This window comes from Canis aureus, chromosome 30, assembly GCF_053574225.1.
Source record: "Canis aureus isolate CA01 chromosome 30, VMU_Caureus_v.1.0, whole genome shotgun sequence".
Classification (NCBI taxonomy): Eukaryota; Metazoa; Chordata; class Mammalia; order Carnivora; family Canidae; genus Canis; species Canis aureus.
The window spans coordinates 12,990,718-13,010,942 of NC_135640.1; the positions used below are offsets into that span (position 1 = coordinate 12,990,718).

The window sequence follows — 20,225 nt, forward strand, 5'->3', positions numbered from 1 at the left end:
CTCCAGCTTCCTTTTAATATGAAGTATATAACATGTAACTGTTGTAAATGACAGTATTTAGCAATTTAAAAATACAGCTCACTGAATCCACAGAAAACAGATCAAGTCTGTATTTCACAGGACTATTTCTTTCATTCACATATCTGACGACCTCGGGCAATCAGTTCTTAGTGAAAGCTGTTGAGTTCCTGATGCTCATCTAGGTGCAGAGGCCAAGGACCTAGAGGGACCGTATTCTTAGGCAACTTGAGTTGATGAGAGGAAGAGATGAAAGAGGATCGATTTCTTCTGGAACAAGGGGTGCTGTCTTACCCCCCTCTTCCCAATCTCACCATCTTTTCTCCCCTTAATAAACTTGGTTTGGTACAAAGGAAGAGGCTACTTTAGAGAAGCGCTACACACATCTCCCAGAGTTTGTTCTCCCTTCAGCTCAAGAACCTGGAATCTGTCCATTGATAACCTACAATGCTTTGTGCATCATCTGGGAAAAAGGAGATATTAATCCAGTTCTTTTCCCCTTTAGCAGTAAATAACTTGCAAAAAAAAAAAAAAAAAAACCAAAAAGAAAAAAAGAAAAAAAGAAACAGAAAACAAGGTTGGGATCATGTGACTAGCGATATATATCTTTACCATTGATTTTTCTTCCTGCTGTGTGTGCTGCATGAGGACAAGGAGCTTGTCACTATCACTGCTGATCTAGAACAATGCCTGACAAGTATCTGAAATGTTCGGTGAATGAACGCTATGTAAGTTTAATGCTAGGAATTGATTTTCTGGGACTTGCCTAAAGGCCTGATAGTACCTTCTAACCTCTATGACTTAATTTTCTTATCTACAAATAGGCACTGCTACTTGGTATCTTACATAATAATTGCATAATTGGTTAACTATTGGAAAGTAATTTGGACTGGTTAGAGATAGGCAATGTACAGATGAGAGGGGGTTATCTTTATTAACTAATCAATGATGTCTTCAGAACTTCTGATATTTCTTATGCTTTTGCAAAATTGTACTGTCTTAGTATCTGAAAGAAAGATAGGAGAGGAAGAGGAAGGAGAGGGAGAGGGTTTTAAATTTAATTTGCTCTAATGACCACTTCTATGAGACTTTCTTTAAAATTACACTTTTTTATAAGACTGTGTATTTTTATTTAATTGATATTTTTAGTTTTTTAGCCTGGGGATGTGGATTTGCGTGCCCAGGGCAAATTAGTGAGTGAGTGTAGGCCATGATCATATTTTGCAGGGATGATAAGCCTGCTTTCAGAAGGGGTGTTCCTGAGGAGCCTGGCTTGGTCAGTTGGAGTTGCTTAGTGCGACTCTTGTTCTTGGGGTTGTGAGCTCAATCCTCCTATGGGGTGTAGAGATTACTTAAAAATAAAATCTTGAAAAAAATAAAAGGAAGGTGCATTCCTCCATGTTTCCCAGACAGTTTTACTTGGTGATGTGCAGGTGGAAGAAATGTTTCTGTCAGAGATATTTTGGTCTTTATTCCTGAAGGACAGCTTTAACCTTAGTTTTGGATTATATTCTCACAGCATTTATTTGTTGACTAGCCTTTTATGCGTTAGTTCTATGAAAACGTAGCTTGTCCTTTATATATTTAATTCATTATATGGGCAGAACTGGTGTTTTTTTTTTTTTTTTTCTTACATGTACTGTGTCTTCCCTTTATGTAATAGTTGTTTGGAAAATTTAACTGTCTGTGCCAGATTTCATTCCTTGTTTACAAGTGTTCGAGTGAACTGTTATGAATTTGGCATGTGAAACATGCCCATTTGTATTATACCACTGATAACCTTTTTCTTTTTATACTTATATCCCAAAAATTCTGACTTTTTAAAAAGTGGATTTATTTTGAAGACAGAATCATATTATTTTAGAGACATTCCATTTGGGACATTTATTATACTACAGAGAATCTCTCATTTCACAATGACCCATATTTCACTTAATGTTTACACAAAACTGTTCATTTATCTGACATAAGGGGCTAATCAAACTGCTTAAGTACAGTCCTGGCTGTTTGGAAGCTTTTTAAGCACCAAAGAGAGAGTACTTAGCAATGGAAATTGTGTTTATGTATATGGAATATTGCCACTGAAATTCTGAACAGACCCAGAGGAAGAAGAATATTGAATTTTAATATTCAAGCTAACATAACTTATTTCTATTTCGTATTTAACTTAGTGAGATAAATTGGCTCTTAGTAAAACTGTAATTCTATAATTGTATTATAGAATACAATCTAAGTTTTGTTTTGTTTTGTTCTAATTTGAAGAAGTTGAGGTAGAAGGCCATATTAATTATAGTAATAACCAGTACTTCTGAATGTGGGCTATGTGCCAAACTCTGTTTTACACATATTAATTTACTTAATCCTCACAAAAACTCAATGAAGTAGGTATGTTATTACCCTTTTTAGATGAAATCAAGGCCCAGGTAGTTTAAATATCTTTGCCCATGCTCATAATCCTGATGCTCTTTTGCTTCTCACACTTAATGAGTCTTCTTAATCATGAGAGATTCTTAATCATGAATGTGAAACTTAAGACAAATCCATTTTATATGTGAGACAATTACCTTCTCACATAATGATGCCAAAGCTTGATATACATTTACTTCCTTTGTTAAGGTAACTGTTCATGTGGCAGTCAGTAGGTTCTAAAATATAGAATTTTCAGTTTATATATTTCTGTTTTCTTAATCTGTAGTTATAGATAAGAACCAGTAAAATGTTAAGTTTTACATGCAAATCCTTTTCATACATGAAAATCTTACTTTTTACTCAGCCATGGTCAACTGGTTCACTATCAACACATTTTACATTTAGGATTAAGCTGTGGCATTGATGTCTATGCATTATTGAGAAACCAAACTGTTATAAAATTAGTATACTTAAAAATACGCTCCCCAAATAAAACTTGAAATGGGCTAAAAGGAGGAGATAAATTGATACTTGGTTAGTGTTCTTTCTTTTTGTCTTTATTGTTTTTTAATAAGGTTAAGAAATTTTACCTATACTTCCCTCAATTTCTTGTGATATATAAAGATAAAATGACTTCCTCAGTCAGAGAAAAGCAAATGCCATGATTTTACTCATGTGGAATTTAAGAAACAAAATATGAAAAAAAAGATGGAAAAAAAAAGAGAGAGAGAGAGAGGGGATGGCAAACCAGAAGACAGACTCTCAACTATAGAGAACAAACTGAAGTTTGCTGGAGGGGAGGTGGGCAGAGGGGGATGGGTTAGATGGGTGAGGAGGGCAGTTGTGATGAGTCCTGGGTGTTATAGGTAAGTGATGAATCACTAAATTCTACTCCTGAAACTAATATTGCACTGTATGTTAACTAACTGGAATTTAAATAAAAACTTGGGAAAAAAAAAAAACAACTTCAAGTAAAGAAACCATTCCCAGTATGACCCCTTAAAAGAACATGTCTGGTGTGTTCAGGAGAGATCAATACATGGGATCTTCTGACAAGGCAGAGGTAATCTTTTAAAGCTGAGATATTGACAGGGCAATCCACTAAGTAAATAGCTGGAAAGCAGTAAAGCTTCAGTTGGCTTACATTGTGAACACATACCGCTTCCCTTTCTCTCCTGTTGATGAGATTGTTCTTGTGATGTTTTCAGCTTTGTGTTAGGCTCATTTACTTTGATTCTACTTAATGTATGCTTAATCTTGTTTTATGTTATCAAAGTCAACATATAAGCCTTCAGCATAAAAAATTGGAGTTATCATCTCTGGCTAAGTTCAGTAACGTGAAAGTCCCAGTATTTCCATCTGATCTTGACTATCCCACCTAGAAAATGTATGAATTCCCCTGCTTGGAGGATCCACAGAAGCTTCACTTCTGAGGACTCCCTTGAGGCTGCTTGAAGCTCAGGTGGCCACGATCTCTCCAGTGTCAGATATAATAGCCATTGGGAAAACCAAACACAAATTGATAGCATTGAAAGACATAAATTTTGTGTCAGAGGGCAGTAGTCATAGTTTACTTTGATGTGATAGTTTCAGAGAGAACATGTCAGTGTATCATTGACCTTTTCAGTAAAATAAGTAAAGTATGTGTTAAGTATATGAAGGATCATGTCAATGTGGTAATGTTCCTCTGCTCCTGAAAGAACCATAATGATCAGTAAATTGGTTGCAGGAGCATGTGGTGGAGAATTAGATATACATACCCAAATTAGGACAGTTGCCAGGTACTTTCTATTTTCATATCTGAATATTTTATGGTGGTCAGCTCAGGATCCATGAAAATTCTTTTCTGCATGAGGTTCTGTAAAGGTATGAAGGAGGGGATTCCCGGGTGGCTCAGCCGGTTTAGCGCCTGCCTTCGGCTCAGGGCATGATCCTGGAGACTCGGGATCGAGTCCTGCATCGGGCTCCCTGCATGGAGCCTGCTTCTCCCTTTGCCTGTGTCTCTGCCTCTCTCTCTGTCTCTCATGAACAACAACAAAAAAAAGGTATGAAGGATGTACAAGGTGTATTGTGCCCAACTTCACTGGTATACTCTCTAAGAAGACAAATGACAATCAACAGTCTGAACTCATAAAGTTCAAGAAAAAAAGCTGGGATCTCATGGAGCCGATGTTTTATTTCTTTTGGCTGCCCTACCACAGAGTACCTGGTGATTTTTTTTTTTTTTTTAATATACCCTAAAGAGTAAGCAGGCACTGAATTAAGAAAGATTGCTGCAAATTTACATGAAACAAAACCCAAAAATTGTCAAATAAGGAGTAATGGTTTATCTTTAATTGTTAAAAGCATCAAATTTATAGCTAATTTTAGTTCTCTAAATTGAACCATATTTATTTATCTATTGAACCACATTTAATAACCAATAAGTTACCATATTCTCCATGCTAGAACTTTTTCTGGTTAATAACTTTTCCGAGCTGTTCTTCCAACATGGGTTTTCACACATTTCTCTCATCACTTTTATTTATTTATTTTTTCTCTCATCACTTTTATTTTTTATTTTTATTTTTTTTCATCATCACTTTTAATACTCTGGTTTCTTTTATGGACCTAGGCATTCCAAAATATTTACATATTTCTCTTTGCAAGATGGGATTTTCACTAATTTCTTTTCCATTTATAGATGTAAATGTCATTAACATAATTAACTTTATATCACAGGAGAAGGAATAAATTAAAATTATTTTATAATTTTTTTCTATAAATGGTTTACCATATATGTGTGTTCTTTTCATAGTTGTGTAAAAATCTGCTACCAATAGACTTTGGTGCTCACAACATGATGCTTTATATTTAACTTATTATCAAGTATTACTCAACATCAATTGATGTGTGCTGAAAGCCTATGGGCAGAAGAGAACTGTGCTGTGTATCTAAAAAAATATAACAATCATGGAGTTATTCTGGGCTCTGTCTTGTATAATAGCTTCTGCTGTTTAGCAACATTAGTGAGAGGTTGCATAGGAAAGGATAAAAAGAAGGAAGATATTTTTTGAATGGAAACAGAGCTGGGGGAAAAAAAAAACAGTTATTTCCTTTTTGCTTGCTTTCTTATTTGGATTCTTTGAATTAGAATTGTTAATAGGCCAGATCAATCTGTCTAAGAGGAATCCTTCAAAGCTGAGTGAATGATATGTCCCCAGAGAAATTATCTTACTGGGACATGATCTGAGTTTATGCCAAAGGCCTGTTTAAAGGTTCAAGATGACTAAGGATTTATTCAAATTGGAGTTTTAACAGTCTTTCCTTTAATACGTTTGCTTTTTTCTTTATTACAGCTGAAGAATGATGATGAAATTCAGATTTTATAAAGTTAATCATATTTGTAGGTATAAAACAATTGGCCACCCTCAACAAATTACATTTATATTTAATATGACATCAAAGGCAAAATAAACAGCCTCAATTTGTATAACTTAGCTTAATCTTTTCTTAATTTAGACATACTTATTTTTTCCAAGAGGTAATATCCTTTTTGATACAGAATATTTTAGATTTACATTTATTTATTCATTCATTCATTCATTCATTCATTCATGAGAGACACACAGAGAGAGAGGCAGAGACGTAGGCCGAGAGAGAAGCAAGCTCCATGCAGGGAGCCCGATGCAGGACTCCAGGATCCAGGGACGCCAGGATCATCACGCACTAGGCCCAAGACAGGCACCCAACCGCTGAGCCATCCAAGCATCCCTTGGATTTACTTTTATTTTTTATTTTATTTATTTTTTTTTAAATTTTATTTATTTATGATAGTCACACAGAGAGAGAGAGAGAGAGAGAGAGAGAGGCAGAGACATAGACAAAGGGAGAAGCAGGCTCCATGCACCGGGAGCCCGACGTGGGATTCGATCCCGGGTCTCCAGGATCCCGCCCTGGGCCAAAGGCAGGCGCCAAACCACTGCGCCACCCAGGGATCCCGGATTTACTTTTAAAAGAGAAATTCTGACTATTGATATTATCATGATTGATTAGGATATGAATATTCAATGGTGCAGCCTCAGAACTCAAGGTGAACATTGTCAATTTTAGATTTTTTTAACTGGTTTGCTAATGCTTAAGTCTTTCTTCTCGAGGTACACTTATATAATAAAGTTCACAGTGGAGGCTTTCGTGTTCTGACTAATTCAGAGAAGATGGATATAAATAAACTTTTATTTGTACATCTGTCTTTTCTTTTTCTTTTTTTCAAAAAGAGAGTACCTGAAGCCAACTAGTAATGTCTGTTTGGACTCTGGGTAAGCAGGACTGTAACTCCTGGAAGCTACACTATTTAATTAGTATTAGAAACTGTAGCCCTGGGGATTCCTGGGTGGCGCAGCGGTTTAGCGCCTGCCTTTGGCCCAGGGCGCGATCCTGGAGACCCGGGATCGAATCCCACATCAGGCTCCCGGTGCATGGAGCCTGCTTCTCCCTCTGCCTATGTCTCTGCCTCTCTCTCTCTCTGTGTGACTATCATAAATAAATAAAAAATAAATAAAAATATTTTTTTTTAAAGAAACTGTAGCCCTAGTTGTTAATAGTACCATACCTCTTCATAGTCACAACTCTTATAAGACAGATACATAAGGAAGTTAGATAGTGCTCATTTTGGCAGCCCATATTTAAAATTGGAACCATACAGAGAAGATTAGCATGGTAAGGATGGTACACAGATTTGTGAAACGTTCCATATTTTTATTCTTCTCTGATATCATCTATGGGTGGAGAAAGAGACTTTGTAAGTGAAGTGATCCATCCGGTTTAATGCCCATTCCCAATTCCTCTGTCAAAAAAGAAAAAAAGAGAGAGAGAGATTATAGATAAACAGTATTACTTATAGATCCAATTCTAAACTCTTTCATTTAGAAGAGATCACCTTGGGAAAAGAATGATCTGAATGTATTCCCACTTGATGTTTTATAAATCAAGGTTTTTCCATACAAATATTTAAAAGCATATTTTGGATATAGTCTATAATTTTACTTTAGGAATTGAGCCTCTCAATAAGGGTTATAATGTAGAAAAAAATAAGATTTATTTATTTATATTTATTTGAGAGAGAGAGAGAGAGAACACATAGGCAGGGAGCGGATGTGGGGCTCAGTCTCAGGACCCTGGGATCATGACCTGAGTCGAAGGCAGATGCTTAACTGACTGAGCCACCCAGGTGCCCTTGTAGAAAAATATTTTTAAGTCTGTCACAAATAAAATAAAGATGTGGGAGGGAAAAATTATCAGTCAGGATGTAAAAATACTGGGAATGAGTTATACCAGACAAGAACCAATAGTCATATGATCTATATTTTTCATTGTGATTTTGCTTGAAATTGAGCATGAGGATTATAAATTTAATTTTAAACAGAAATTGAATATAAACATCTTTGAACCTTTGATAGAAGTGGGTTAAAATCAAATCAGAAACACGTAATGCTATTTTTTTCTTTTTATCTTCCCCAAATTTTAAATAATTTTAGAATTGTAAAAATCCTTTAGAAAATTCTAGGTGTTTCTTATTATTTGGCACCTTTAGAATTTTGAGTAAATCTGAATGTAGGCCACTGTCAGTTCTATATTTTTGAGCATTATGTTTCCGGGGGCCCAAAGTGTAAAGGCTAATTTTGACCTTGTTAGAAGAGGTGAATATATTTTTTTTAATTGTAATGTGTGCAATGGTGGGGCCTCTTTTTTTATACCCCCTTTGTCCTTCCAGTTTGTCAGTGTTTTGTTTGTCTTGTTTCAACTAAACACCCAGTAAAAAATAATGAAAAAAGGTAATAGGCTTATTTGTAAGTGTTCTGTGCTGATTCTTTAAGAGAAAATATTTTCAGGTAGAACAGATGGTTAATTTGGCATTTTTCATAACAGTTGCCATTTTTAAATACTACATATCTTTAAAATGAATTTTCTCCATTTTTACCTAAGATTTTAGTTAAGTTTAAGTAGGTAAAATTAAATGGATATTGTAAGCCATTGCACTATTTCCAAGGTTAATGTTAAAAACCAAGCAAGTTACATTTAGTAAAAATATGGATGCATATTATTGATTCTTCTGGTCATTCATTGAGAATTGTAGTAGTGTCACAAATAGTTATAGAGGATGAGGGCTATTGGAGTCTGAAAGGTATGTCAAATGGATGGGATAAATATGTATATTAAATATATTCAGCTTTTCTATCTGGCTCTTAAGCCTCTTCTTTTTGAAGATTTTATTTATTTATTAGAGAAAATGAGCAGCGGGGAGGGGCAGAGGGAGAGGGCAAAGCGGACTCCCCTCTGAGCAAGGAGCCCTTTGTGGATCTCCATCCCAGGACCCCAAGAGCATGACTTAAAACCAAAGGCAGACACTTAACTGACAGGCTCTCAGTGAGCAGGACCTGGGGATTATGACCGGAGCCCAAGGCAGAAGCTTAACTGACTGAGCCACCCAGGTACCCCAAGCCCCTTCTAAAATTAAACTATTCAACAAGGCTTACTGCATGCACTGAGTGAAGTATTATTTGAAAAAAAATAATGTAACTGTTACCTTTAAATTTGCATGCGTTTTCATGTTGTGAATGTTGATGTTAAAAATATTTGATAAATTTCTACACTTAGCATATCTTTTTGAATTTTTGATGCAAGTAGTTTTATCCTTTGTGATTTTTTAAGAGATTTTTAAAATATAGCATGAAACTGTTGTTGGAAACTGTCAGAGTGTATGTTTCTGGCTTATTATATAGTCAGTTTGTACAAAATGAAATTTAAAAGTGAATGAAGAAGGGACCATACATTTAAAAATCCCAGCCATACAGGAGATTCCATTTTCTTACTGCCATTTGTTTCCTTTTTTTTTTTTTTTTTCATTTGTTTCCTTTGAATTGGTTGGTAGTCACTTGTCCTTATATAAGATGAAAATCACACCCTTGTCCTCATACTTTGATTACTGAATCTTAGCGCTCAATGAATGAATTGTTCTCACCATCAAACTCCAAGCCTGGGGCAGTTAAGTTTTCTTGGTCTAGCCTAAGGAAATATGACCCTCTCTAGGAACACTTCCCATCTGCACACATAAAAGGGCTCTGTCTTTAACCATTACAATAGCTTTCTGCTTTCCTTTAAGAAAAGTTTTGTAAATCAAGAAAGCTTTTGTGATGTGTTCCTTTAATCTCTATTTGCTTCTCCCTATTCTTTTTATTTCAAAGTTTAATTAGGAATTCTAGCATTTCACAAATTGAAAGAAATAAAATATTTGACTAATATGAATCAGAACTCAACAATGTAAGACTAAATACACCTGCAAATATCAATCTATTATTTCCTCCATCAGGACTGAAATTTTTGACTATTTATGGTGGAGAGATTATATTTGAGTTTATTTTATCTTTCTAGTTAGTCTAAAATGAAGCAATGCGATTTTATTTTATTTTTGCGATTTTAAATATACTGTGCAGCCTGTTTTAATAATTTTTTGCATTATTTTAGGTTATTAGTTAATATTTAGGATCTAATCATACTGAATCGAGGTCTCAAATATTGGTCACTATATAAAACAGTTGCTAGTGGACCTGTTGTTTGGTTCATTGCTCATTTGGTTCCAGCATTAAATGTAAATATAGTAGGGCTACAACTTTGTGTTTGATTCTATGTAGTTCAAGTTACCCCTGAACACACTAAAACAGAACTCAGTTATACTATTGGTTACATATTAAGCTGACCAGATAAATAGTGTGTTTGATAATGGATCATGTTTTTTACTTCAGTTATTCCATAGTAGAAATCCTATGTATCCATCCCCATTTGTTGGCTAAAGACTTAGTACAGTGACTGATATAATTCTAAATATACATTTTATTTTTCAAATAAAGGTAACTTTTTTCAGCTATCATATTTTAAAAACCGGATTCTTTTCAGATCCTATTTTCTGTTAAGTATATTCAGTAATGTAACATTTTGGTGAGAAAAGGAGGAAATTTCTAGCAAAATTGCTTATAGCAAATTATGTATGTGATCATTTTAAAGGTTAATGAATATGCTGCGTTTTTTTACTGGCAACCTATGTTTTAATGTATTGTGACATGTAGCCTGAACTTCCCGTGTCTTTAAAAACACGTACACACAACTCACTGTTTTCCATTTATGCTTGGATGCTTTTACTAGTTAGCTAAAATTGATGATATTATCACAAATATTTGTGCTTGTAGAGGTTTTGAGAACAAGGAAGGAGGTTTAATAAGATAGGGTCTTACACTCTGCTTAAACACCCTGTCTTCCATGCTAATCTCCTATTTACAATGATCCATTAGGAACATTTCATGGTAGGCAGCATGTAGACCAGAATTAAAGAACATATGGGTACAGTTATCCTGGTTAAAATGGCCAACGTGCCTTGTATTGTGTCTGGAAGATAACAGGACAGGTGGTAATCCATCTTCACAGAGTGGAGACAGCTGGTATTTTCCGTAAGCTGAAGCAGTCTTTTTCTATGTAGTCTCACCTCGCAGCTGATATGTCGCTTATTAGTATAATTCAAAACACACATTGATGTTAAAAAGCATTCTGTTTCTCTGTCCACTACAAAAAGCACTTTGTGGGCCAGGCATAAATCAAAACAAACAGACAAAAAAGACATATATTTTAGTTTTTGAACTTGAAAAGTTTAAGCTTCAATTTAATTGTTTTTTTAAATGTAAAATAAAGATTATCTTTAACTCGGCTCTCCTGTAAAATATTTTTCCTTTGAACTAGGTAAGAGAACTCTCTTCCCTATATTCCATATTCCCCAAATTATGAAGTTTTCAGGGAAAATCTTTAGTTCATACCATCAGGAGATATTTGTTAAAGTCATTTTTAAAAAAAGCTATGTGTCTCCTATCATTTCTTATATTACTGGAAGGATTATTGGACATGTATTGGAATCATAATAGTAGACTCTCTCAGTATCTGCTTGGAAATTGTTTTTTTTTTAACATTTTTGCTTGCTTCCTGTTATTCAGTGTAAAGAAGAAATCAAATCTGCTGGATACCTGGCATATTGAGAACTGGAGTTCTGTGTTGCTTACAGTTCATTTCAGATTCCAATTACCCCTTTCAAATACTGTAAAAATTTTGACAGGGCCTTCGATTGTAATGGCCATATCAATTGATTTAGTATGTCTCAAAATTCCCCAAAGGCAAGGTGAGGTTAAAGGTCAGATTACTGGTGCATGACATTCTTACTCACTTTAGTAAGATCAGGATCAGCGGTTTCCTGGAGCACACTGGGCATTATTCTAATCTCTCTCGTCCAAGTATTGCGGAATTGGTATCACTAATACTGTCCCTATCTGTAAAAGAGCTAAGGGTACTCACACAGTAACTGAATGAGCTAGGATAGTGAGAGTTCAGCACATGCACTGAATTCTTGTTTATTAAAACCAAATGCTCTTTTACATATTCACTCCATTTCAGATAAGTAAATTTTGTGGCTGGAGCTATACATCGATTTCATTAAAAAAAAAAAAAATGTATGCTCTACAAAAGTAGACTTCAAAACTACAAATGTGAAGTCAATAATTATTTCCCAGAAATTCGATTTCAGAACGTCTCAAAGTAGGGGCTTAAGTATCTATTACTTCCTTTAAGTACTTTCATGTCTGCAGTTCTATGTTTTCTAATGGCCACCTTCTCCTTCTATATTCATGGTTTTGCAATAGTTGGCTTTATTTAGTGCAATGACAAAACTAAATGATCTTTGCCCTGACTTTCTCCCTGGGGTGTAATTCAAGTATAGAACAGGAGTTCTCAAACTACAGTGTGTATCAGATCACCTGGATTGCTTGTTCAAGCCTGATCCCTGGGTTGGCAGGTCTTCTGAGTTAGCAGGGCTGGGGTTAGGCCTAAGAATTTGCATTCCTGGCGAGTTCCCAGGTGTGGCTGATGAAACTGGGTCAGAGAGGGCACGCTGGGAACGTCAGCTCTGTAAAATACTTTTAAATGTTATTTCAGCCTATTTGAATTAGTTACCACCTTTCAAAAGTATGGCCTCTACTGTAATGAAGAAATTACCCAAAGGATGCCTAGAATATTTGCTGTAGTGCATGAGCAAACCATTGTAAAAACATTTGCTTGATGGATTTGGGAGGGGCATTTAGGAAACCACTGGCATTTCCTCCCACTTTTCATTTCTCCTCCCCATTTCTTTCTGTCCTAATCCTCTTCTTCCACAATGGAGTTTTCTTCAACATTTCCTTCACATTTGACTCTACTCGACTCTCTTACGAGTTACCTAATGATGTTTCAGATTTTCACTGATCCCTTCCAGGAGTTGAATCAGTTTTGGTATTAGTGGGATTGGAAAGACTGAAACTTTCTTCTGCTTCCTTGGAATAAAGTCTACAAAAGTGCCATTCCTTAGGTGAATGTAGGTCTGATTTAAAGTAATCTTTTACTGAGGAGTAAAAAGAAAACTATAGAAACTTACAAACCTCTTGACATTAGTGTACTTATTACGTATATAAACAATATGTGACACCTTTGAAATACATAAAATGGTTTGAAAATTCAATTTAATGAAGACTTTATTCTATAGGACCACGAAGAATCCCTTATAAACACATGCACACTGTTGATTGTCTAATACATTAAAGATGTGTGAATGTATATTCCTCATTTGTTCTCTCTTTCAAAATAAAGTCCTTTAATATTAAGTAGTATAGGGGCGCCTGAGTATCTCAGTCCATTGAGCATCCCACTTTCGATTTCTGCTCAGGTCAAGATCTCATGGGTCCTAGGATGGAGTTCCACATCAGGCTCCCGGCTCAGCAGGGAATCTGCTTCTTTTCTTCTCCCTCTGCGTCTGCCCCTCCACATGTGTTCTCACTCTGTCTCTCTCAATCAAATAAATAAATCTTTTTAAAAATATTAAATACTATAATAGTAAGTCTCAAGAGTATTTTGACACACATATTTTCACTTAATGTCTTCATGAAATGCTACTATGAATGTTTAGCTTTATATTACTTAAATTTTGGAGAGTTTCAGGGTCATATAATTTTATTATTTTTTTGTGGCATCATCGGTTTTTATAGTTTAAAGTATTAGGTTCAGTTTGGGATACCTAATGGTTAAGCAGCAATAACTATTGATAGTTATTACAGTTACTTTACAAATTATTTTAATTGCATAATGCCTGATAGCAAAATTAAGTAAATATTTACCAAAATATACTGGTGGTCTGAGAAAATGACTAGACTTTTCTCTCAGAATTGCTTTTTTATCTTTGATATATCATTGATAAAAATGTCAAGTGAATACCTTTTTCAAGGAAAAAAAGGAAATGATAATAGCAATTTATTAATTTTCAGTTTGATGATTTATTGAGCTTATTAGAAAATTAGAATATTTACAGCCACAGGTAAATTTTTTTTGCTGTCAGGAAATCAGATTATAAGGTTTTTTGGTGAACATGCAATTAGAGAAAAAGTGTTTGTTATTCTTAAGGTACTTCATTGGGTTTAATACATGTACCTTTTGGGGTGGCTGGGTGGCTCAGTAGGGTAAGAGTCCCAATTCTTGATTTTGTTTTGGCTCAGGTTATGATCTCAGGATCCTGAGATCAAGCCCCATATTGGGCTCGGTCCTGGGCATGGAGCCTACTTAGGATTCTCTCTTTCCCTCTCCACCCCTCCACCACTACTCCAGACTGTGCACCCATGTACCTCCCCTCTAAAAAAAAAAAAAAAAAAATCATAATAATATGTGTACCTCTTATCTCCTAGAGGGATAATCTTTGGGTTTGCAACTCTTAGGCAAAAGTTATATCCTATTAACAATATAGAACTCATATTGGCTACATTTTTTTCTTTTTTAAGTTTTTATTTATTCATTTATTTAAGTAATCTCTACACCCAACATAGGGCTCAAACTCATAACCTTGAGAACAGGAGTTGCATGCTTGTCTGACGCAGCCAGCAGACGCCTCTGTTTTTCTTTTTGAGCCAAGTAAATAGATGCTTATAAACAGTATGGGATTTACAATTTAATCCTTTGTGTGAATATGACAGTGATTTTATATATAATTCTCAGTTTGATTTTCTGAACAATTTCAAAGTTAATGTGAATGTAGTTTTCTGTTTATTTTTTTTAAGGATTTTATTTATTTATTCATGAGAGACAAGAGAGAGGCAGAGACACAGGCCTGTGTGGAGGCCTCCTCTCCACACAGAGGAGGAGCAGGCTCCATGCAGGGAGCCCGATATGGGATTCGATCCTGGGACTCCAGGATCATGCCCTGGGCCAAAGGCAGGTGCTAAACCACTGAGCCACCCAGGGATCCCTAGTTTTCTGTTTAAAGAGGAATAAATTTCTAACATATCTGGGGCAACCAGAATTTGACTTCCTAGGGCATTAGTGAAATCTAGGTAGAGATACTCATGCTAAACACCAGTTTCCTGTCCTGAAATGCAGAGTTCCATAATTCATCATTATGAAGAAAAGCGTGGATCATAATAGATTTTCTTTTTGCCTTACCACCTATATCCCTGTAATTTAAATTGTTTTTGTAATTAAAATAAATCTGTGAATTATTTTAAGCTTTGTGTTTATATTTTTGGGTTTTAATGCTCGTTTTCAGTAAAACTCTAAAATTGACTTTTAGAATAGGGTATGGAATGCATCTTACATTTTTATTGTATCTATGTTGAAAGACTGACCAAAAATGTCTGTTAGAAGAATTTTAGCAAACTCTAGAGTGCAGATTAATGTTCAGTACACAGCTCCTGCATACTCTTCATCTGTGGAATAGAAACTGTCCTTACCACTGCTGCAGTGTGTACTTTCAATGCCCATGGCTTCTTGGTACAGTGAAACTTAATGTTAACTAGTGGCATAAGGGGGGCAATCATGTCTGACTTTCCGAAGGGGAGAGATTTGCACAGCATGTGATTCTAATGAGCTCAGACAGTGGAAAGGAAAAAAGAACCACAATTAGTACCAAATATAGTAATTTTTCTACTCATGACCAACATTTAATATATTCATTTTAAGTGGCAACTCAGACTTATTGGTAAACTCCAGTACATATGAATCATCATTTATAAACCCTGTGTTTTGCAAACTTGCATATTTACCACACAGAAGAAGTCTCTGAAGACATTGGTGCTCAGCAATTACCATAGTTTTAAAACATGCCCTCTGGTCAACATATATAGTAGGAAATAGCTAGGTTATTTGTTTGTTTGCTTGATAGCAAGTTATGTTGGTAAAAGTCAGATGTTCATTATAACTAAATATAAATAAATTGAATTAGAGAGTATTCTGAATGTGATAATGGTTGCAGCATGGCATGACAATTTATTATTATTATTTATCATTCTTACAGCATGGTGTGATAATTTAAGGAGCAATGAGATAGAGATTAATTTTTGCTGAATATTAATTTAGTTATAAATATCTTCACTAATATACTCTTCAGTTGATGCAAACTAGCTAAAATTAGTGGTCTCTGAAAATTTTAAAGAAAAAAGTTTTAAACTATTTCAGTTTTTATGAAATCTGCTATTTTAGAATCTTCTATTCCATCTTACTCTCATTATATTCTCATTAAACTGACCCAAAGGCACTCTCTTTGGGTGGTATGTACCTTTTTTATGAAACAAAGTCAAAATGCCTAGAAATTTAAATTTTATTGCTTTTACCTGAAGGGAACTGTTCACTTTTTTAAAAAAGCTCTTATTGTTATGATTTACAAGTTAGGTTTATTTATTTTTCAGTGTTTTTCTCTGTATCTACTTTCCCCCACTCAGTACCCAAGTCATAAAATAAAAGCCCTGTGCTGGAACCTAATATTATTTCTCCTGATCATGAACTTTTAATTGTCAAACTTGTCATGGATAGATGGCACAAGTGAAAGAATAAAGGAATAACATGAATTTTATCACTGTTGTGGCTCACAAGTGCAAAGTTGTTTTTCTTTTTTTTTTTTTAATTTTTATTTATTTATGATAGTCACAGAGAGAGAGAGAGAGGCAGAGACACAGGCAGAGGGAGAAGCAGGCTCCATGCACCGGGAGCCTGACGTGGGACTCGATCCCGGGTCTCCAGGATCGCGCCCTGGGCCAAAGGCAGGCGCTAAACCACTGCGCCACCCAGGGATCCCCCAAAGTTGTTTTTCTTCTATTTTTTCTACTCTGTGTAGATTGCTAGCCCTTTCCATTAATTATAGCTAGGACCACCACATATGATTGTATAGTTCGTTCACTGTGAAAGGACCAGTCTGGCCAAGGGAGCATAGGCTATAGTCTCCTCTGACTCCCTACTCTCCAGAACAAGTTTGTAAGACTGGGTCTCCAGGAGGGCCTCTTTTCTAATCTTCACAAATCTACTACCATGTAGTAAATGAAATCTTGAATGCTTTTGTAAGGTTCTTTGTACAATTGCTACATCTTTGTCACTATGCTAGATTCATTCAATTCATACTTTTTTCAGAGGTGGGTTTTTTGTTTTTTATTTGTTTTATTTTATTTTTTATTTTTGCATAAGTGATTCTCAAAGTTTGGTCCAGAGTTCCTCTTAGGAAGTCCACAAGGTCAAAATCATGCATGGTAAAAGATTCATTCAAAGGTCAAGGCAAAATAATATATTTTAATCTAATAGGTTTCAAAAAGTTGGTTGATGTGTTTTCAGATTCCACTTTGTCACTAACATTTAAGTGACTACTACATGTTGACTGTTAGTGTAGTAAAAAATAAGAATATCCACGATTATTTGAAAAGGCAGTTAAGATACTTCTCCCTTTTCTACCTAGATGTCTTTGTGAGGCTTACTTTTCTTCACATATTTCAACAAAATTATGTATTGTAAGAGACTGAATGTAAGAACAGATAGATAGCAGCCAGCTCTCTATTCATTAAGCCAAACATTAAAAACAAGTCAGCAGGGACGCCTGAGTGGCTCAGCAGTTGAACATCTGCCTTTGGCTCAGGGTTTGATCCCGAAGTCCTGGGATCGAATTCCACATTGGGATCCTGCATGGAGCCTGCTTCTCCCTCTGCCTGTGTCTCTGCCTCTCTCTGTGTCTCTCATGAATAAATAAATAAAATCTTAAAAAAAATCTGCAAAAATGTAAAACAGTACCATTCTTTTCACTGTATATATTTGGGAAAATATAGTTAGCTTTTGTGAAAATGTTATTTGTATGGACATTAAATAAGGTTATCTTTATTTTAAAGTAAGTATTTTAAATTTTTCTCCATTTAAATTTCTAACATTATTGCATCAGTGGATAGGATTCCCATAAATAAAAATGCTTTGGGGTTCTCAGTAATTTTAAGAGTGCAAAAGGCTCCTGACACCAGATCATTTGATAACAGCTGCTTTAAGGTATCAGAATGTCCAACGTTCCTTTGTTGGCAATAATAGTGATGTTCTAAGTATTGGACTGAATGTACACATACATATTTGGTACAAGAGAATTGCTTATCCTAGGAAAAAGGAGTCCAGCCTGCCTGTTTTTCAAGGATCACTTGAGTTTTCACATTTGATTCATCTTGAGCCAGCCTACAGGTGCAGATGTGTTGACTCAACTCAGCAAACATGGAGAGAAGCTGATCATAAAGGCCAAGTCCGTGGCTGTCAGGATGGTTTTAATTAACAGTAAGGCACGCTTGGTCCCATTTTGTGTGCATTTCAAAATGTTACTTGTCCATTGAGATGGCTCACAGATGAGGCACTACTTGAGCTTTGCTGAAATGCAGCTGTGACATGTGCTTTTTAAAGAAGACAGGAGAGAGGGGTTCAGGGCAAGCGATTCTGTGTGAATTAGGAACTATTTTATGAACGATGTTGGACAGCTGGTCTGTTCATAATGATTGTCAGAGAAGACCTAATATGGCAGGGAGGACCTCCGGATTCAAGAATAAGAATGTTCTTGCCGGTGATACTAAATAGTGTATGTCTAAAACAAAACCAAGAAACAAGCAAAAAGCAAAGCAAAAAAGCTCCTCTCTTCCAGATTTATACCACTTTTACACTTTGATTAGAATGATGTTGACTTGTTCAACCATTATACCTAGTCTTGACAGTCATGCCATTAGCTGTAGAAGGCAATCTATCATAGTTGTTAAAGCCATGGCTTTGAAGTCACTCAGACACTCAAATCCAAATTTTGCCTCCAACACTTACTGTTTGTGTGAGTGCTGGCAAGTTGTCTTACTTCACCAGGGCTCAATCTCTTCATCTGAAAATGAGTAATACTACTCTCTTGAAGGTTTATTGTGAATATTAAAACATATTTAAGTATGAAATACAGTACCTTTCTTATAGTGAGTGCATCTGTGTGTGCTCTCTCTATAGATAGAAGGAAAGAGAAAAGAAAGAAAAGAAGAAAGAAAAAGAAAGAAGAAAGAAAGAAAGAAAGAAAGAAAGAAAGAAAGAAAGAAAGAAAGAAGAAAGAAAGAAAGGAAGAAAAGATTTAGTGCTAGCAAGCAACAACAGAGTTTTAATGTTGGAGATCTCTTTCTCTCATCCCTGCTTCACCCCCTGCTCTTCCCCATTTAAATATCTCAGTGTTGCCTTGATTCCAGAGGTATAGTGTATGAAGACAGAAATTAAAGGGTTCATGTAGTGGCTACCTAATCATTTTCAGGGAAAATAAAAATAGCCTCTTAGGGGTCCTTAGACATAAGTTCTAAAGTCAAGTCAGGTCAATTCATAATTAATGACAAAGTATGATCTCTCATACTTTGATATTTTTAGTTTATTTTTTAGGGTTTTCTTTTTAAGATTTTATTTATTTATTCATGAGAGACACAGAGAAGGAAGCAGAGACACAGGCAGAGGGAGAAGCAGGCTACATGCAGGGAGCCCGATGTGGGACTCAATCCCAAGATTTGATCCCTTTACCTGGGCCAAAGTCAAATGCTCAACCACTGAGCCATCCAGATGCCCGATATTTTTAGTTTAAACAGAAACTTGCGTTCTTCTTCTTGCATCATCCTTATGCTTTAATTACTTTAATTATGGCAAAAGCAATTTAGGAAATTATAGAGAAATAAGACCCTAGGCAAATATGACTTTAGTATTTGTATCATAGTTATTGATTCCTCAGTTCAAAAGAATGGGATCAGTCTTATTTGAAAGCAAACTTGAGAATCCATTCCTGTTATGATAGGGGAGTGTTTTGTTTTTAGTTTAGTAACTGAGAGAATGAGTTGGGCAAATAAGTAGAGATGACCACATTTACATAAAACAGAAATTCCTCTCAATTATTGTGGTCCATTGCTTCACTGAATTTTAATATGAGATAAGCCATAAGATGTAGGGTGTGTGCATGTCCATGATTTGTGTGTTTGTGTGAATAGGTCTGCATGCAAGCCCATTCTACTTGAGTTCTCTTGGATGATTATCATTTTTCCAGTGTGCTCCAACATATACTAAGAACATGGCATTCGGAGCTATTTATCTAGCCCCAATTCCTCATGGATGTAAATAAAGTTTGGGTAAAAGATGAGCTATTGATGTTTGGGGACTTTTGGTTGCTTGTGTGTTTTTCTCCCCAGTTACAGCTTTGCCAGGGATGAAGTCTAGTGAGCTAGAAGAAAAACTAAAATTTGGTCGCAGTGTCATAAGCTGTTTGATATACTAGCTGTGGTGAATATTTACAATGGATTAATGTCATAGTACATAAAGGTTTATCAAATGGATTATATGTTTCATTCAGTATTTGTATTTAATTAATAATACCAGCACTTAAGAATTTTTGGAGAATGAAGTTAAATTTACTGAATTAATTCATGCTCTTT

General features: G+C 35.3%; 1 protein-coding gene and 1 pseudogene across 7 annotated transcripts in view; both read left to right on the forward strand.

Moving 5' to 3' along the window:
* Positions 1 to 20,225, forward strand: part of ROBO1 (roundabout guidance receptor 1) — a 1,120,933-nt gene that overhangs the window by 807,684 nt on the left and 293,024 nt on the right. The window lies entirely within an intron of this gene.
* On the forward strand, positions 7,069 to 7,166 carry LOC144302125 (U6 spliceosomal RNA; annotated as a pseudogene).